This window comes from Heptranchias perlo, chromosome 3 (genome assembly GCF_035084215.1).
Source record: "Heptranchias perlo isolate sHepPer1 chromosome 3, sHepPer1.hap1, whole genome shotgun sequence".
NCBI lineage: Eukaryota > Metazoa > Chordata > Chondrichthyes > Hexanchiformes > Hexanchidae > Heptranchias > Heptranchias perlo.
The window spans coordinates 122282675-122292860 of record NC_090327.1 but is presented as its reverse complement, the minus strand read 5'-3'; positions in this window follow the sequence as shown (position 1 = coordinate 122292860).

Genomic DNA, 10186 nt, shown 5'->3' with positions numbered 1-10186 from the left:
TCTATGAAACAAGCTGATCTCGTGAGTTAATGCTGGTTGAAAGCAGAAGCATTTAGTTCCACTTATCACAAATAGATCAACTAGGGGACAACAAGCCTCACCTTGTCAATGATTGGCTATCAAATTAATATTGGTAAGAGTAAAGCAGCCTTTTTTGAATGATCTAATGTAATTATGGGAGATGCAGTTGGCTATTGCCTTTTGTTTCAGTATAACTTCATATGGGTTTGGTTGTATTTTGGTTGGAAGTCTGCTTACCTAAAAGTCAGATTCCAATTTTCTAGCCAAGAGCGAAGTTCTGTGTTTTTGTGTGGACCTGCAGGGAGATTAGGTTAGTTTGATGCTGTGGCATGTTTCACAGCGTTAATAGTAAGAAGTCTATACATAGAGACAAAGTGGCATCTTTATTATTTTATGTATCGAGGAAGATGGTGAAGTATATGATTCACCTGTTTTACTTCAATAAACCTGCCTGTCGCTTTGGAGCCTGAATCTTGGTTTGATAAGAGTGTGCATTCAGACTACTTCTCACAGAGAGGGGAATTCATGTGATACATTCCAGTAACTGGTGTACGGAGTAAGGGTTCTCTGTTGTGATACCTAGCTCTGGCTATCATTTACTAGATATTGGCCAAGTTAAGGCATGTTCTGGATCATATGGGAATCAAAGGGGATGGAAGGCCGGTGGCCTGTGATGCTGAAACCGAGAAAATGGGGGATGAGGGGGCAGACATATGAGGAGAGGTTGAGTAGATTGGGACTCTACTCATTGGAGTTCAGAAGAATGAGAGGCGATCTTATTGAAACATATAAGATTGTGAAGGGGCTTGATCGGGTGGATGCGGTGAGGATCTTCCCAAGGATGGGTGAAACTAGAACTAGGGGCCATAATCTTAGAATAAGGGGCTGCTCTTTCAAAACTGAGATGAGGAGAAACTTCTTCACTCAGAGGGGAGTAGGTCTGTGGAATTTGCTGCCCCAGGAAGCTGTGGAAGCTACATCATTAAATAAATTTAAAACAGAAATAGACAGTTTCCTAGAAGTAAAGGGAATTAGGGGTTACGGGGAGCGGGCAGGAAATTGGACATGAATTTAGATTTGAGATTAGGATCAGATCAGCCATGATCTTATTGAATGGCGGAGCAGGCTCGAGGGGCCGATTGGCCTACTCCTGCTCCTATTTCTTATGTTCTTATGTTCTTAAAATATCTAGCATTAGAACCCTAAAATATAACAGTGCTTCTAGGCCAGAGAAAGCAAAAATCAGCCAAGGTTCCTGGTCCTCACTGCTATACAATGGCCCCTGCTGGAAAATGCAAATGTGAGGGTGTTGGGTGAGGACAGGATTGGATTTGACTGTGATGCTGTTAAATGATCAAAGGCCTGTTAAAACTCTTTGAGCTACTTAGGTAAGGCACTAGTGGAATTGTGTTGCAGCATGAAAGGGAGAAAAATTGACAAAAATAAATATGTGGCTTGATCTGGATTGAAAATAAAATAGTATTTTTTGTACGTTAATACTAGTTTCGACCATAAACACGGATCAGCGACAATTGGTCCAATGAGACCCTGGGAAAGTTCAAGTGTTGTCCTGCTGATCTGATGATTAAGCAGGAGCCCAGGGAGGACCCAATGTTACTCGAGGCAAATGAATCTTTAGCTGCAGTGGGAGCCCCAAGGGCCCCCATTTGCCGAGGTGAGGACTCCATTTAGGTTAATCAAGGTTTTACAACACAGCCACTGAAAGCAATGAGGCCCCAATCGGAGCTATTCTCCTCCACAAGCACCCTCTCTTGTGTTTTATTCTTGGATATTCACTAGCATATCTCTGAATATTAACACTGTAAAAAATGTGAGAGTATGCATTGTACTTTTAAGAACAATCTCTCCTCCACCTTCCCAAAATAGACACTGTTGCATTTTTTAAAAACGAACACACATTTTTAGATTACTTATTTCCTCTTGGCTGCAAAAAATCTGTTCCTGTTTTAACTGATGACTTATTTTTCTGTTTTCACTTGCCCGGTTTACTGCGAGAGCTAATGTAAGGTTCACCTCTTCAGATTTGATCCTAGATCTTGAAGTAAGTCAACTTTTTGAATGTAACATGTGGAATTCAACGGGTGAGATTTTCTACTTGTGATGCTGATGAACAGGGAACGAGAATCAAAGAGAAGTTTAAAAAAAAATGCTTTCACTTCCTTACAACTGGTTCATATTTTAATTTTTTTTAAAACCACTTTATTAATTTGTTGTTGCAGAATCTGGTATTACAACTAAGAAAGAGCGGGGGGGGGGGGGGGGAAGAGAGAATCCTTAGCTGTATCAGGCCTGAAACTACATTTGAAGATAGGCAATGTATTAATTTGTAAATTCAGGACTCTGGTCACTATTTATATCAAAGTCATAAACACGGGTATAAATAAAAAAGAGGAATCCGACCCCCATTTAACTGATATCTTGTTATTTCATAACACAGGGGTGACTCTTGGTGATCCTGCCCTCCAATGCAAGGCATCTCAACTCAATTCTACTTGTGTTTATGTTTATTTGTTGCCTTTTTTTTTTGTTTGTTATTTTACTTTTTCTTAGGAGTTGGGTGATGCCAAGGCCAGCATTTAATACCCATCCTTAGTTGCCCTGAGAGGGTGGCTGCAGTCCGTGTGGTGAAGGTACATCCACAATGCTGTTAGGGAGGGAGTTCCAGGATTCTAACCCAGCGACGATGAAGGAACGGCGATATATGTCCGTGTCAGGATGGTGGGTGACTTGGATAACATTGCGCTTCCTGTAATTTTTCTTTCCCTTCCAAGGCTGAATTACACAGCAGGGGAAAGACCTGTGTAGAATGCTTCTGAGCTGAGCTTACCAACGACAACAGCTCATCTGAGAGACTCCACTGCCACCATACGTCCACGTCAGTGGCATCCGAAAGTGATCAGAAATGATGGGCTGATATCCCTGACTCCCCTCTGCTCTGGCGTTGGATGGACCAGCGTGAGCAGGCCAAGCTGTTGACAATTTAGTGACTTGGGCCATTAACACGGTGTCACCCCTGAGCAGGTACATCCCATTGAGAAGGCCTTCAGCTGACAAATGTGAAAGTTAAAAGGAGTGCAGCTGCAGATCCAGTATTTACAGGGGCAGATCTTGATGTAATGGGATAGATAGTATGGTCCCAGCTCACTGCCCCATTCTTCACCCCACTTTATTATTGAGCTGGTTTTGCATGTTATCTGAGGGTGCCATTCAGCTCAGAATGTTCGGTGCCAGTATCATTGTACCCTATAAGTCTGTTGTCATAAACGTTCCTGTGAGTGAAATGGGTTCTATCACAATTCAAATCATACAGAAGTAGAATCATACAGCACAGAAAGAGGCTATTTGGCCCATCATGTCTGTGCTGGCTCTTTGAAGGAGCTGTCCAATTAATCCCACTCCCCTGCTCTTTCCCCATAGCCCTGCAAATTTTTCCTTTTCAAGTATTTATCCAATTCTCTTTTGAAAGTTACTATTGAATCTGATTCCACCACTCTCTCTGGCAATGCATTCCAGATCATCATAACTGTATAAAAACATTTCTCCTCATCTCCCTCTGCCAATTATCTCTACAGTTTATTGTGTATGCAATGTGGTTAGTGACGGAGGCTTTGTTCTGACAGGGAGAGAATTCACAACCCTCGTGTGTGTCTGGAAGTGCCTATTTTAGTGTAGGTGGCTGTAGACAATCACCTAATCTATTTGATTCTTTATCCAATCAAGTCAAGCCCACAATAGGTTTGAATGTTGCATATCACCATTCCTAATCCCTGGATCACCAGGGACAACTGTGTGCAGTGCAAAAGCAGCCAGATGCATCTTTTGATTGTTGATTGACATTCCTGACCAGCTTAACCTTGCATTGTATGCAGCCTGTGATCTGCCTGTCTTCCTGACGACAGTTGAAGATTATTTTCCTGTCTAAACTGAAGATCGTTCAGACGATTATTATCTAAACTAGTTTATACACAGGGGAAGGTAAGTGTATTGACGGTAAAGGTTCTGATTGTGTGAGGCCAGCTATGATTCTCATGCACTGGGGCCGCACTGGGAAATGGCATGTGAGCAGATCATGAATGGATAGAGAAGCATGAGCAATGTACACACGATTCCCCAACGTATGCTCCATGTCACCCTCGCTTAATCACAACATTTACCTCTGTTTGAGCATCAACACGCAGTAAGCAACTTGATCCTTCTGTTCCTTTCATGAATATAATCAATTGAATATTTATTTTTGGTACTTTGTGTTTATGCTAATTTACCTTTTATAAATATTCAAAGAATTCTGTTTTGCAATATTAACAGGAACACAGTTTGTATTTTGAAAGATGAAATGTCTCGGTTGGTGCTGGGACTGATAAAGATTAGGACCCTGAAATTTCATGGGGCCAATTACCTCAGTTTGCTTGTTGAGCTAGGGCTGGAGTCCATTGATGGTCTGTAGCGTGATCCCTCATTATTGGGTCCGCTTATTTAAATATCCACTGACGGTTCTGTAGCAAAAATCATGTGTAAAATGGGAGCACTATGCTGGGGTCCTTGGAAATCAGAGTACCAAGTCTGTGCAGGAGCAGGCTGGGCAGCGACAGCTAAATAGGAAAGTGCTCGGCTCAGGTAGCTGCGCTGGATGGCTCGTGTGATTTTGTCAGGACGAGGGCACTGCAGAGAGGCAGAAAGAAAGAGCTTGCAATATCAGTAAAACTGACCTATATACCTTCCTTAATTAGAGTCAGCAAAGAGAGAGAAAGAGACTGCTGGGTCTCCATGGGAGGAACTCGCAAAAAAAAGTGTGGAAGTGGCACTCTACCAACTCGCTCAACTCCAAAACTGCAGACCAGTGATGCAAGAAATTCAATGACCTGAGCAAGGCAGGCAAGGTAACACATTGGCCGCTCTCCCTTTCTGCTTTTAAAATTAATAGCTGCACAGGTAACACTTCACACTGCACTGTGGTCAAGGGGGGGCACTAATTCATAATCTTACTATACGTGTCGCCATCTCCCCTAACAACACTTACTTGCATTCAGAACTCTAGAACCCACTTTAACAGGGTATTACAACCACATCTCTTACATTAGTTGTGCAATGCCACTTGGGAGATTGCCCTCAAATGCCAGTGAAAGCCTCAATCACTCAATTACTCAATCTTGTTGTGAGGGGCAAGGAACCAATGGGGACATGCCCGACATCAAAGACTTCACCTGCTAATTTCCCGAGATTTCCACGTCTCAATGGCTGAGCAGTAGAACCACCGCGGAAATTCACCCACAAGGGAGGATATTACTTTAACTTACTTTCTTCCTAGTGTTAGTTCAAAACATCTCTAAGGTACGCAGATATTTATCAGGTGTAGGCCGTGTCTCCCAGCCAGACAAGAGTGTGAGTATTAAGTGGATTGAATGGTATTTGGATAAACAGGTCAGAGCCGCATATGCCAATCAAAATGGTTAAAAAGCAACATGAAAATTAGAACAGTGGTTATGAGGTGGACATTTTTTCTTTAAAGTTGAATTCTAAGAAATTAGACAGGAAACAAAAAGGGAAAACAAGTCAGAACTTATCTGATCACCAGAAAAGGCTACTTTCAGACTTTGGGGGGTGAATCTCCGTGGGGGTCTCCCACTCGCCTCCTGTAACTTTGGGGGAAGAGCCTCAGAAACCCTGGAAAAATAAGGCCTGACGCTGTCAGCTGGTTGAAAAAAAATGTTGGTTGGAAAGTTTAAAAAGTTTTACTCAGTTGTAACTTTGAGGGTGAGCTGCAATGTCCCTGGAATCTGCAGGCTTCAGCTTGGGTCTGAAAGTCAAAGTGAAAAAGGCCCCTCTGGCGTATAAGTAGAAGTTTAGCTTCAGTTCATGTTGAGTCTTGGGGCCAATAATTCTGTAGTGCCTCAGGAAGGGCATCTTGTATTATCACTCAGTGAAACTTAAGGCCTATTCATTGTGCAATGCCCCTTAGTGTGGGACCCAAGCACTGTTGGCGCATAGGGCCTGTGCAAGGCTCAGTAAGGTCCTAATGTATATATAAATTAGGGTAAGCTCCATAATATGCCTGAGTGCCCAACACACTCTGCAATGGGGCTTCAAGTGAGGCCTTCAACAAATTGTATGGACTGTATTGCTCAGTGACTGTCCCCCACATAGAGCTTTGGTTACAGGCTCTCCTGCCCCGTGGCCTCCAATGTGAGGCTGGTGTACTAGGTGTTTTTTGTGGAAGCCATTTTTTAAAAAAGAAAATCCAGCACTGCTTTAAGAGCAATTGCTTCTGGTGCCCACTAAGACCGCTGACCCCAATCTCGGGGTCTTAGTGCATCATGTGTTGTGCACAGTTGAAATACTTGAATTAGCTGAGCTTGCATTATCAGCACAGAGTCCTGCAGACACCATCGGCTCCTGATAATCCACAGTGATCCTGGTGACATTGCACTGGGGCTGTATTATTGACCCTGTTGTGTGGATCTAGATCCCACTGGGAGGTTGGGGCTTCTCTTGTGTGATGGCAGTGTGTGATGTTATGGATGAGGACCCCATTTACTGTTAAATATTCATCAAATGTACTAAATGCTGCAATGATTATTTCATTTCTTAAAATTATTTTTATTGTCTCCCTTGCATGGTCAATTTTACCTCCCAACAGAATGCTTCTCCTGTCTTGTGAGTTCTGCAGTTGGGATTGAGTGTAGTTTGTGTTTGCATATTTATGGGAATTGTGTCGTCAATTTTTGTTTTTTTTTGTGATTTTTTTTTGTTGTGTTTAATTTTTTGGTATTTTAAGAATCAGATTGTTCCACAGATGCTGAGATTCTTAGTGGTGTCTTGCTGGGCCAATCAGGTGTTACCTCGCAGTCATGTGGTGGGATGGAAAATCAGAAAGGAAAATAATATTTAAAACTAACTCTTTGAAGTAGATGCTTTTAACAACAAGAATTTCCAAGAGAACAAGGGCTACCTGCACCCACCATCTCCTGGCTCAAGACGTCCTCTTGACGCACCACAGTTCCTTGCCCACTTCCTTGATGTTCTTGGGCACTTAGAGCTCTAATGTTTTCCCGTCTTAGTGCCCTAATGAACAAAGTCAATATTTTAATGTTGGTTGCCATGGGCAACATAAAGGGCAGATTGCATTTAAGGGGAAGCTAGATAAGTACATGAGGGAGAAAGGAATAGAAGGATATGCTGATAGGGTTAGATGAAGTAGGGCCATTTTCATGTACTTTAATGCTCAGTGCTGTTGTGCCCAAGAAACTGACTCACCTGCAAATAGCCAGATCATTGGTATTTGGAGAGCTGAAGGAGATTTACTGTGAACATTTTCTGGCTGAAAATATGCTTTTTCTTCTGCATTTTTTTCCACTGCTGTACTATTGGAATATGGGAGTGATATTGGCCACCCTCGTACTGGCTACAGAAGAGGACAAACAGGTGCAGAAGCAGGTGGGGGAGCCTCAATGAACACCACTTGGCCCTGCGAGGACTCCAGGAAGGAGGAGGGCTGCTCACAGGTGGCCTCACAGGGACTACAGGCCTAGACTGAGCTACCTGACCCTCAGTGAGGAGCAGTGTAGGAGGAGACTATGATTCTCTCAAGAGACCATGGCAGAGCAGGAGATGCAACTGCTCCCACAGTTGTCACTGCAGTGTCTGTGATAGGTAAGGTCACCAAAGCCATGAATTTCCATGCACCAGGATCATTCAGGCTGCAGCTGGAGACATAGGCAATATGAGTTAGGCTGCAGTGCATTCCTGCATAAAGCAGGTCACACACATGCTGTTTTTCTGGGCTAATAAACTCATCTCGTTCCCCATGGACCCCAGTAGCCAGCAGGAATGGGCTGTGGGATTTACAGTGATAGCAGGTGTAATTTACAGTAGGTTAACACACTGATAATCATGATGTGGAGATGCCGGTGATGGACTGGGGTTGACAATTGTAAACAATTTTACAACACCAAGTGTTGGACTATAACTTGGTGTTGTAAAATTGTTTACAATTGTCAACCCCAGTCCATCACCGGCATCTCCACATCATGATTATTTAAAATAAATTTGTTGGACTATAACTTGGTGTTGTAAAATTGTTTACAACACTGATAATCAACTAAGTTACACCTAAGTACACACTGCGATAATCTAATGTAAATTATACCTGAATGCACTGTAAATTACACCTGAGTACGCGCCGCGATAATCTACTGTAAATTACACCTGAGTACGTGCCGCGATAATCTACTGTAAATTGCACCTGTACGCGCCGCGATAATCTACTGTAAATTACACCTGAGTACGCGCCGCGATAATCTACTGTAAATTACACCTGAGTACGTGCCGCGATAATCTACTGTAAATTACACCTGTATGCGCCGCGATAATCTACTGTAAATTACACCTGTACGCGCCGCGATAATCTACTGTAAATTACACCTGAGTACGCGCCGCGATAATCTACTGTAAATTACACCTGTACGCGCCGCGATAATCTAAATTACATCTGACTACACACGATAATATACTGTAAATTACACCTGAGTACGCACCGTGATAATCTATTCTAAATTACATCTGACTACACACGATGATCTACTGTAAATTAAACCTGAGTACGCACTGTGATAATCTATTGCAAATTACATGATTAATGCACTGTGATAAACTACTGTAAATTACACCTGATAATGCCCCGTGATATGCTGTCAATTACACCTGATTACGCACTGTGATAATCGACTATAAATTTCACGATAACGCGCTGTGATAATCTAATATAAATTACCCCCGATAACGCAGTGATAACCTATTGTAAATTACACCATAATGCAACACAATAACCTACTGTAAATTACACCTGAGTATGCACTGTGATAACCTACTGTAAATTACACGATAACGCAATGTTAAGCTACTGTAAATTACACCTGAATGCGTGATAAGCAACTGTTAAACGATGACAGTGATAACCTATTGTAAATTACACCTGATGACGCAGCATAAGCTACTGTAAATTACACCTGAATGCACTGTGATAATCTACTGTCATTTACACCTGATAACGCAGTGATAATCGAATGTAAATTATGCCTGTGTATGCAGTTAACTTACTGTAAAGTAGACCTAATGTGATAAGCTACTGTAAATTACACCTGAATGCACCGTGATGACCTGCTTTAAATTACACCTGATAATGCACTTTGATCTATTGTAAATTACACCCGAGTACGCACTATAATCTATTGTAAATTACACAACGCACCATCACAAACTACTGTAAATTACACTTAACAAACGCACTGTGATAATCCACCATAAATTACACCTGATGCATTGATAATCCATAAATTACACCCGAGTAAGCTGCGTGATGACCTACTGTAAATTACACGATAGTGCAGTGAATCTACTGTAAATTAAACCGTTATAGGCTACTGTAAAATACATCCGAGTACACAGTAATAATCTACTGTAAATTACAAAATAACACATTGTGATGACCTGCTTTAAATTACACCTGATAATGCACTTTGATCTATTGTAAATTACACCCGAGTACGCACTATAATCTATTGTAAATTACACAACGCACCATCACAAACTACTGTAAATTACACTTAACAAACGCACTGTGATAATCCACCGTAAATTACACCTGATGCATTGATAATCCATAAATTACACCTGAGTAAGCTGCGTGATGACCTACTGTAAATTACACGATGGTGCAGTGAATCTACTGTAAATTAAACAGTTATAGGCTACTGTAAAGTACATCAGAGTACACAGTAATAATCTACTGTAAATTACACAATAACGGACTGTGATAATCTTCTGTAAATTACACCTGACAACACACTGATCTACTGCAAATTCCACGATAACGCTCTGATAATCTACTGTAAATTACACAATGCACCATGTTAAACTACTGTAAATTACTCCTGAGCAGGCACTGTGATAATCTATAAATTACACCTGTTAATGCACCATGATAATCCACTGTAAATTCCCCCAAATAGGTACCCATGATAATCCACTGTAAATTCCCCCAAATAGGCACCATGATAATCTACTGTAAATTACATATGCACCGTGATAGTCTACTGTAAAGTACATAATGCACCATGCTACTGTAAATTACACAATAACGCACTGTCAA